Raw genomic sequence first — 10,911 nt, 5'->3', positions numbered from 1 at the left:
ATTTCCAGAGAAGTTTCACACCAACCCATATGCACACCCACGCCTGCCCACAGGCTTCTGAATGGTCCTGCATCATCTACCTAGTGCTGATGTGTTACTTCTCTTCTACAAGTTCCTGGAGTGGTAGGAGCCAGCTTCCTGGATTCTGGGGGAGAAAATCCATCCATGAGATACCCGCCCACTCATAATGATTGGCTGAACTTCTCCCCACCCCCAGGCTCTGGTCGGTCACCTCCATTGTATTTTCTAGTTTGATCAGTTTAGTTTTTAGATTCCACAACTAAGTGAAACCATGTGGTATTTGTCTCTCTGTATCTGTCTTATTTCACTTAGCATAATGTCCTCCAGATCTGTCCATGTTTTGGCAAATGCCAGAATGTCCTTCTTTTAAAAGCTGAATAGTAGTCACAATAGCCTGGATGTGGTATCAGCCTATGTGTCCATCAGTGGATGAATGGATAAAGAAACTATGCTCTATACACAAGAGGGGATACACTGTAGCCCGAATTCTTTTTAGATGACATCTTGAAGGCTCCTTTTCTTGAGCACATGTGAGAAGGGGTCTTTTGTGTTGCTGTACATGCTGTTTTGCTCAGTGGAAAGCTATGGCTAGGTCCTGAAGGGAGTGCCCACATTGGTCCTATTGTGATCCACATCTCTATCCTAAAGCAGGTGGTTTCTCTTGCCACCATCTGAGAGATCAGAGTCCTCTCTGCTCCTGAAGGCAGAGAGTTGATGGCAGAGAGCACCGACCCGGGCATCTGTGAAATGCAGGTTGCATTCACTGGACCTACAAGGATCACCAAGCTAAGCACCCACACCTTCCTTCTTAGAAAGCTGTAAGGAGCCCCAGGAGAAGAATACAGAGAAAGTGCAACGAGGCTGAGTGTGTCTGCGGCTCCAGAACTTGTCTCATGGGGCTTCCTGGTATTGTCATTTTAGTAACTGTGACATGAAAAAGACACAATTTGATCTTTGTCCCCAGTTTGTAACATGGAGCTCTCAATTCTCTTCTAATTTCTTGACCTGAGCATCTTTTCATATGATATAATATTTGGTCTTAATTCCCAATAATTCATGATACAAAAGCCTCTAAGGCCTTTGGAAATTCCCAGTGATAGGCTTTTTGTGTAGAAGAGAGATCTGTGGAGTGCGGGGGCGGGGGGACTGAGGGGGAGGGAGGGGGGGGACTGGAAAGGGGAAGAAGAGTGGGATGAATCTGACCTCACTCTCCATGTACACAAGGGAGTGCACCACCGTGGACCCCACCTTCATGTGCATCCATGAGGTACTAATTAAAACAAAACTATAAATAGAGAGAGGGAAGACCCGAGGAGCAGAGGGAAGGGGAACTGGGAGGGGAGAGGGAAGGGAGAGTGGAAGTTCTGGGGACTGAATCGGAGCAAATGAGATCCCATGCTTATAGAATCATATAAAATGAACCCTAATCATATGTAGAACTAAGAGAAATAATCTGCACAGGACTTATTTCCACATATTCTGAATGATTAGCCACTTGTTTAAACACCAGTATTAAACAACCCTTTTAGCCTGGCACGGTGACATGCATGTCCTACAGTCCTGGCTACTTGGGAGGCTGAGGTAGAAGGGTCACTTGATCCCGGGAGTTTGAGACCAGCCTGGACAACACAGGAAGGCCCCATCTCAAAAATAACAAATGCGTGCACACACACACACACACACACACACACTCATATATCCACACACACACACACACACATGCACACATACGCACACACATAAAAAGAGTCATTTTGGATGCTGGTGGAATGCTGGGGATTGGGGCCTCTTGGACAGATGGGGCGTACACCGGGGGTTGGAACTCTCAGTCCTATGTCTTGATGTCACCCAGGGAGCAGAGAGAGCGCTGGAGTTAATTACCGAAGGCCAAAGATTTAATCCATGAGGCCTGTGTAGTAGGACCTCCATAAAAATGTTCAACAATGGAGTTTGCAGAGTTTCCAGGTTGATGAGCCTGTGGAGGTTCGGGGAGGGTGGCATGTCCAGAGGGTATGGACGCCCCCACCCCTTCCCACAGATCTCACCCTATTCCTCTCTTCCATTTGGACGCTCCTCAACTAGATTCTTTAGAATAAACTCATCATAGAAAACCTCCCGAGTTCTGGGGACTGTTCCAGCAAATTATCCAATAGGAGGAGGGGATTGCGGGACCCCTGACTTAACATCAGCTGGTCTGAAGAACAGGAGGCGTGGGATTTGCAGTTGGCATCTGCGTCTTGGGGGACTGAGCCCCTCACCTGTGGGTCCGTGCTCCCTCCAGGTGGGGGTCAAGAATGGAATTGCCTAGCAGGAAATCCCTGGGAGCCCACGGAGGGCGGAAGTTGCTTGGTGTGGAAAAGCCACACCTCAGTTTCTCCTGTGTTTTTGAACAGGGCAAAGGACCACGCTGGGCACTTCACAAACACCCTTTCCTTTGGTCAATGACATTATTTGCATTTTGTAGATGGAGAAACTGAGGTACAGAGTGGCAGAGTCACTTTCCAAGGAAACACAGCTAATGAAGGGCTGAACCCAGGGCTACGGTTTGGATATGGTTTCAGTGCATGCTCCAAAGTTTCATGTACTGCAAGTGTGGTCCCCAGGGTGGTGGCAATTGAGAAGTGGTGGGGCCTGGTAGAAGGTGGTTGGGTCTTGGGAGCACATTACTCTTGGATGTTGTTCTTGAAGGAGTGGTCCATTCCCAAGACAGTGAGTTGTGGTGAAGCAAAGCCACCCAACATGCTCGGGCCCCCTTTGCACACAGAGGTTCCATATCTGTTTCTCCGTCATATTGTAACACTGTCAAGTAGGCCCTCACAAGAGAACTGACAGATGGGGCCACATGATCTTGGACTTTCACAAAACTGTAAGCTAAGTAAAATTCTTTTGTTTATACAATATGCAGCCTTGGTCATTTTGTTATAGCCACAGAAAATGGACTGAGACCTAGATCTAGACCTGTGTTTTTCAGCCTCCACATCATTCACCCACTAAAGTCACCAGCAACAAATATATTGTCCAAATACACCCTTCCAACATCCTCCCAGTTGCTGTTACATGAATTCTTCCTCCTGCAAACTCCTAACCAGGAAGCTGGGGCTCCTGGTCTTGCTTCTACGTGGTAAGAGTACAACTACATAAAAATGGCTTCCTTTGAGATGGCAGGACTGTGGGACTCCTAGGGACCTTGTAGCATTTTTCTCTCGATAGTTCTAAGGAATAACAAATCTCATACAAAGCTTAGGAACTCAAGAGTTATTTTAAAAATAATGAACCTGTGGGGGTGGGGAGAGGAAAAAGGGGTCATCAGGAACTGAAATTGATTTCCATGCCTGTCTGAGTTTGTCGGGATGAACCCAGCTGCTATGTATGACGATAAAGATCCAGCAAAAACAAACAAACAAAAAGATCCAGAAAAGAAATATCCAGTAAAGAAAGAAAGAAAGAAAGAAGGAAGGAAAGAAAAAGAAGCAACTTTTAAAAATAGTGAAATTATAGCTCTAGATGGTTCCCTACTTATGACTGTTTGGCTTGCCAATATTTTAACTTTGCCATGGTGCAGATTTTCAACTTTGCAACAGCTCTCCTGATACACATTTGGTAGAAACCATACTTGGAATTTTGAATTCTGATCCTTTCCTAGGCCAGCGATGTGCCTGCCATCTGATGCTCCCGGTAGCTGGGTAACAGCAGTTGGCCGAGATCATCGGGACACGCAGCTGACATTCTGTGCTGTGTTGCCACACTGTGGTGTTTGGTGGGTGGGTGTGGTGCGTGGGTTCTGTTTACGGCCCCTCAGGACATCGCCTCATCAGGAGCTGAGCCAGATGGCTATGTGGCTCTGTAGCCATAATGATGATAGATGGGATGAGACGATAAAGATCAAACAACAAAGGGTACGAAAGCAGAGTTGAAGACGAACACGGACGAACCTGGAAACCGAGGGTTTTCAGGTGGCCCAGGACAGATGGTGAAACAGAGATGTAGCCAGAGGGTACAGGGGGTACGCTTCCCACCCAGCTGCCCAAGAAGGAGCTACCCGGCCTGTGGCGGAAGGGAGAGGCTCATTTCTGGTAAAAAGTGGTGCTGGAAAGAGCGTGTCCCTCTTCCACCCAGGTTCTCTCCAGCACTGAGGATGGGAGCACAGAAGCTCCTGCTGCCGAGTCGTAAACTCAGGACTGGTCACTGCTGGTGATGGCCTTTCCACTATTGGATGGTTCTGTCTCCAATGTACCCTCCAAGGAACATGGCCCGGGAGAGCCATCGGGACTTTGAAGAGGAAAGGGACTTGAGAGAGGCTGGACAGAGCACCTAAGCTGAGGTTAGAGGACAGAGCCCTGGCTGGAAAGGTGTTGCCCATGGATACTCTTGGCAAGCACAGGCCTCTCCCAGGGGTCACTGTGGGGATGGAGAAGGTCGCAGAGGGTGGCAAGATGGATGTTTCTATGGAGCCCGTGGGAGCTGAGGGCTGGGTTTGCCCTGGGGCTCTCTGCGGGGACTGCATGATATTTTGCAGAGATACTTGGCCAGTTTTCACACTGGTGCTGGCAGTGTGGCCTTTGCTTTGGCCGGTGCAATTGAGAGAGCATCCCTGAGGCTACGAGGGCATCCGCTACGTCTCTGGAGAAGAAAGAGGTAGACCAGTGGCCCTCCCTGAGGGAGTTTATGCCTCCAGCTCATTCATGCAACGGATATTTACTGCACACCTCCTAGGGGCCAGGTCCTGGGACAAGCTGCATCTGCCAGTATCTGGAGAAGTTGGTTGTCACACCTGGGGACTGGGGTGCTACTGCCATCTAGTGGGTAGAGGTCGCAACATCCTTCCAATACACAGGACAGCCAGCACCCCACCTCCCAAGGAAGAATGATCCAGACGGAAATGTACTGCCCTTTTGTGCTGGAATTGCAAATACCCCACCTCCCGCTCCTGTATCGAGATTAGTTCAGGCTAAATCAGTTGAGGATGTTGTCATGGAGACAAGCAGAAAGGGATCCAATATAGTGGACTGCAAGCAGCATCAAGAAATAAGAATATATAAAAGACATCAGGGTGTGTTAAATGAAGCAAGAGTTGTTATTTTACAGAAGCATTTTCAATGGGCAAAACATTTAGATGGGAGGAACAGTGTTTCTGAGATCCCTTGCAGAGCTCAGTGACTGTAGTTAATAGTCTATAGTTCAAAATCGTTAAGAGTAGATTTCAAAAGTTCATCCCATTTAACAATGATATGTGTGAGGGGATAGGTGCATTAACTCAGTGCTTGATCTGATCATTTTACATGGCATACATGTACTAAAACATCAGTCGTTTCTGGTAAATACAATTGTCCCTAAATGTCCATATGGAATTTGTTCCAGTATTCCCCAGCAGACACCAAAGCCCACGGATACTTGAGTCCCTCACATAAACGGAAGGACAGGACCATAAAAGGAAAGGCAGGACCCTCCGGTGGACATGCTGCGACTGGTGAGGCCGAGACAGGAGGATCCCAAGTTCGAGGCCAGCCTGGGCAACTTAGCAAGACCCTGTCTCAAAACAGAATAGGCCTGGGACATAGATGAGCAGGAGAGCACCCCGGGTTCAACCCTCAGTACTGAAAAACATTTAAAAAACGAAAAAGGAAAGGACCCTCCGGCGAGAGGAGGGAACACAGACACACCCCTGCACTCACATGAATACATACTTGCACACACACTCATGCACACGCACACACACTCATACTCACGCACACACAGTCCTGTGCACACTCAACCACAGACACATACATGCACACTCACTCGTGCACATACTCACACGCACGCAGACACAAAACACCATCGCACGCTCGCATGCTCACACAGACTTCCACACACTCATCCAACACCTCAGAGGCACACACGTGCTCATGTTCATTCACCCCACCCTCCCCACACACACCAGGCAGGAGCTCCGCCCTGGAGCCCGGTCTTTTCCTGGTTCTTCCCCAATTCGCTTCGCTGAGCCTCAGTCTCCCCAGGATGCACCTGTGCAGGTGCAACCAGGCCTAACTGAGACTGTGGATCTGCTACAGCAGCCCCCAGCCCTTCCCTTCCCAGCTGCTCCGTGATACATCCCTGACCTCCTCCTGTTGAAAAGAGCAATGCCCAGCCCCAGCTCTGGAAGGGGGCTCTGCGCCTTCACTCCCAGCACCCTCTCAACTCTGCATCATTTACTTATTATGGTCAGGTTCATGGTCTGTCTCCCTTTCCTGCATTGCCAGCCCGGTGGCGAGCCTTGTTTTGCTCATAGCTGTGTCGTGTGGTCCAGAACCTGGCAGCAGTAGCTGCTAAGTAAATATTTAATGAATAAATGAATCTTACTCTCTCTCTCTCTCTCTCTCTCTGTACTGGGGGTTGTATCCACAACTTTGCACACAGCTGGGCAAGAGCTCTATCACTGAGCTACATCCCCAGCCTTTTTTTACGTTTTATTCTGAGACCAGGTCTTGCCAAGTTGCAGAGACTGGCCTCAAACTTGGGATCCTCCTGCTTCAGTCTCCTGAGTATCTGGGATTATAGGCAAATGCCGCTGGGTCTGGCTTTAATGAGTGAATCTCTAAGTGCAGTGAGTATTGAAAACACAGGTGAAGGCCTTTCCCGGGCAGGTGAAAGGGCACAGGGACCCTCTTCAATGTAAAGAAAATGGGGACCCCCCCACAAAAGAGAAAGGAGAGTCCTCCTTTTCCAGTGGTGAGAGAGGAGAATGTCCCCTCTCTTGGGGAAGAGGAAGCCAGGCAGGAAGGAAGAGGGTGGACCTTGCACCCATGGGGGTTGGGATGGAGACCCTCCTCATTTCCCAAGCTAGTAGCCAATACCAGATGTTTCTCAAAAAATCTAAAATGGAATTTCCATATGATCCAGCAATTCCAAGTCTGGGTATATGTCCACAGGGATGAAATCAAGGGGGGACCTGTACCCACACTTATCAGCATTGTTCACAGTAGCCAAGACACGGAAATGACCAAGCTCCCACAAATGGGTGAGTGGATCAGGACAAGTGGTGCAGACACCTGTGACAGATTTGATGACTCCAAGGAAACAAGCCAAGCCCAGAGACAAATGCTGCGCGATCTCACTGCCGTGTGGAGCTGAGCCTCCTGTGAGTGCAGGAGAGACTGGTGGCTGCAGGGCCGTGGGGTGGAAAGGGAGATGCTGGTCAAAGCCTGGGACGCCTCGCTGTGCAGGAGGAATACTCCTGGGGTCGAATGGACCGTGTGGTGCCCGCCGTTAATAATGCTGAAGTTTGCTAAAAGAATTGACCTTGAGTGTTCTCACCACTAAAAGGTGCCCGGGAGAGATGATGGAGAAGTTACCTAGCGTGACTGTGGTCACGAGTGCACAATACGTCGTGTATCAACGAGTCATGTCGTGTATGTCATATGTAAATATGCACGACTTTTATTTGTCAAGAATAACAGGGCTAGGGACGAGGCTCCGCAGTACAGCACTCGCTACCCAGCATGTGAAAGGCCCTGGGTTCCATCCCCAGCAGAAATAGACTCTAAGCTCATTACTTCATTCACACAACCAATATCTGCTGTGCACCTACTAAGTGCCAGGTGGTGAGAGAGACTGCAGAGAGGAGGCCTAGGAAGGGGTCAGGCATACTTATACTTCTACAGAAGGGGGTCCTGGGGTGACAGGGGAATGATATGTCCTGATTTCCCTGGGACGATCTCAGGATTTGCGTAAAATGTCATGGACCCAGGAACTCCCTCAGTCTGGGAGAACCCGGATGTGTCCTCCTGACCTGGCATTTGCCCCCACAGCCCTGAGCCTTTAGGCTAGTTTAGGTGCATTTAGGCTCCTGGTGGCTCTGGGCCGCCCGAGGTGGGAGCCTGGGGTGGGGAGGTGAGGAAGGATGGGGGGGGGCAGGGAGGGGCGGAGTCCAGCGCTGGGAATGAAGTTAGTTTCCAAGACCAGCTCTACCCTGGCTGCCTGGGGACCTGCCTCTTTGGGTTTGAGTCTGTGGTCAGCACGGGTGTTTTCCTGGATGAGCCCCGGAGCCTGGCCTTCTGGCCCCTGGGTCTCCTGGGAGGAAGTGTCTCTTCTTCTCAAACTGCCCCCTGGGAGAGCCCAGGGAGGACTGAGGGGTGAGAAGGCCACACTCAGCCCCCAGCACAGCCCTGCACCGACCGTCCCCTTCCCTGCCACCCAGCCACGGAGAGTCAAGGCGAGTCTTGCTCTTTCCCAGAAGATGAGCCAAAAGTGGAGAAAGAGAAACTGTGATTCTGACGAGGGCAGATGGAGGAGCAAAGCCCCGCACGGCTCCAAACTCTCCCGCGCACCCCACGCCTGCCATTCCCAGCCCCGGCTAATCCTCCTCTGCCACGTCAGGTCCCTCTGCCAGGATCCGGCTGGGGCAGTGACCACGGTTGGGGACAAGGTAGGGACTCAGCAGAGCACAGATAAGTCTTTACAGTGACTCCCCACTGTCCATGGGGAGACCACGCCTACCCCTCGTAGTGCTGAGCCCTTCCTGTACCAGGCTCTTCCCTCGACGCACATCCTATCATCAAGTTTAATTTATAAACCAGGCACAGCCAAAGGTTAACCACAATAGCCAATAATCAAACAGCACAGTGATGACCATCTGCTGATACTCTGAGAGTCCATCTGATAACCAAGACTTTGTGGCCATCGGAGCCTGACCTCCTGCACTCTGTCATGGCCTACTGTTGACAGTACCTTCCTTTTTATTGCCTGCGTGTTATTCCATTCTATAGTTATGTGCAGTCTACTTACTCATTCTTGTTGAAGGACATTGGAATTGTTTCTAAAGTCTGAGAATTATGGAGCTACTAAGTAATTCACAGCCAGGCAGCGTGTGCACACAGCTGGGATATGGCCCCGCTGGGAGAGAGGAGGGCGCTGGGCTTCATCATGCCATTCGTGCCATTTAAAATTTATGAATTCTTGACTTCTGGAACTTTCTGCTAAACATGCCCCTTCAGTGATGTGCACAAGGATCCATGTTGGGAGGGGCCACAGAGAACTTCCTGTCCCCCCAGGGTGGTTCTCACACACAGAGAGGCTGCCAGGAGAGGAGAATTCGTCCCCCTCAGTCTCTTACCAGGCTACGGAGGAAGGCATGGGCTTAGGAACCATCCAGAAAAGGGATTCAACTCCTTGCTGGGTGATTTCACACAAAAGACTTAACCTCTCTGAACCTCCCTTTCTCCTCTAGAAGGGAGGTAATGGTGCCCCATTCTCAGTCACCGTGCAGCAAGTTCAATGGTCATGATTTAGGTAAAGCCCAGGGGCACAGAAGGTAGACAACACACTGTTGTCACACAGGTCCTTTGGGATCTCGCCTCTCAGCCACAGGGATAAGGAGGGAAAGAACATGGCGATATAGAGGTTGGGGGGGGGGTGGCGGTAGCCTAGCCCAGGGTGGATCCATGGATTTCCCTAGCCCTGGAATTTGTTTGAACATTTTTTCTTTGGGGAGATGGAAACTCAGAGAGATTAGTTTTCTGGCCTAGGGATGCCCAGCCTGTTAGCAGTGGACTCAGATTCCTGCTCAGGTACTGAGGGAGTCTCTTCCAGCCTCTCACGCACGGCAGATGTCTTGGAGGGCGTCTGGATGGATTCCAGGGAATTCCTGGGGAGGGCCTGAGGGGCTGTCCTGCCTTCTGAGGCAATGATGGGGGAGGGAAGCTGACCTCTAGCCCAGGTGGCCAGCCCGCCCTAGGACAGGAACAGGGGGCTGTCCAGGGCCAAACAGTCCTAAGCATCAAGGGAGCCTTGGGGACAAAAGCAGTTCAACAGGCTCGGTAGCAACGTGCTCTGGGGACGGTTCAAGGGGACACACCTCGTTGGAGGTGGTGGGTTGTCCTGTACACACCCGCCCACCATTCAGCCCATTGTGCCGGGGCCTCATATGACGTCCAGCTGCAAACTCTCCCTGGGTCTGGGACAGCCAGGGCTGGGGTGACTCAGGACCGGGGCCGGGGGCCCTTCCCTGCCTGCTGCAGCCCTCCCTGGCCAGGGGCGGCGGTGGGGCAGCTCACAGTGGCCAGGCTGGACAGCCCCTCCCAGCCCCTTGAGGCCCTGGTGGCCGAGTCTTGGCTAAGCCAGAAGGAAGTCCTCCTCCTCTGAAGAGAAAGTGAGCAGACGGCGCTGCCCCTGGTGGGCCCCGGGCCACCCTACAAGCTTCCCTGTGGCTTAGACACCAGAGGGTCCTGCCCAGGGAGGCAGCCAGAGTGACAGCGGTGGCTTGCACAGCCCTGTGCCCAGGCCTGGAGGATGGGGACCTTCTTCCTAGGACAGGGCGTCTGGTCCTCCTAGATGCCCAGTAAATGCACCCCTAAGCCCTTTCCTGGGGCTTCGGGGGCTCTCTCTGCGCACGAGGCCCAAGTTAATCCCTGGAATGACCAACAGACCTGGGAAGTCCCCAGAGATCCAAGAACGCGCCTCAGCACCCTCCCGGGCTTTCATACACCCGAGTCCCCCATCACGGAGCCAGATACACTCAGCCCACGCTAAACGGCCCCAGAGCCTCTGCCGGCTCTTTCCTCCTGGCCTTTGCCCACCCAGTGCCCCTGCCCGGAATGCCCTGTCCCCTTCTTCTTCGAAGGCTGCCTGTAAAACTCCTTGCTAATCCCCTGTAACAATCCCAGAGCCACCGAGTGTGGGCAAACTGTCCTCTTCAGTGTCCCCCCTGGACGGAGGCTCCTGTGATCTGCTCATCCCCCCCCCCCCCAAGAGCTGGGTGCGGGTGCTGGAAGCCAAGGTGTCAATAAAACCCCCAGGATGAGGGGGCGAGTGACCAGTCCAGGAGGGATGCCTGGGCACCTCCGCCCAGACCCCCTGGGCAGGCACCGCACCCTGCAGCCCTTCAGTGAACTCCACTAGGTCCATTCACAAAAG

Source organism: Urocitellus parryii, chromosome 3, assembly GCF_045843805.1.
Source record: "Urocitellus parryii isolate mUroPar1 chromosome 3, mUroPar1.hap1, whole genome shotgun sequence".
Classification (NCBI taxonomy): Eukaryota; Metazoa; Chordata; class Mammalia; order Rodentia; family Sciuridae; genus Urocitellus; species Urocitellus parryii.
The sequence above is the reverse complement of the archived record's forward strand: the minus strand, read 5'-3'. Positions refer to the sequence as shown.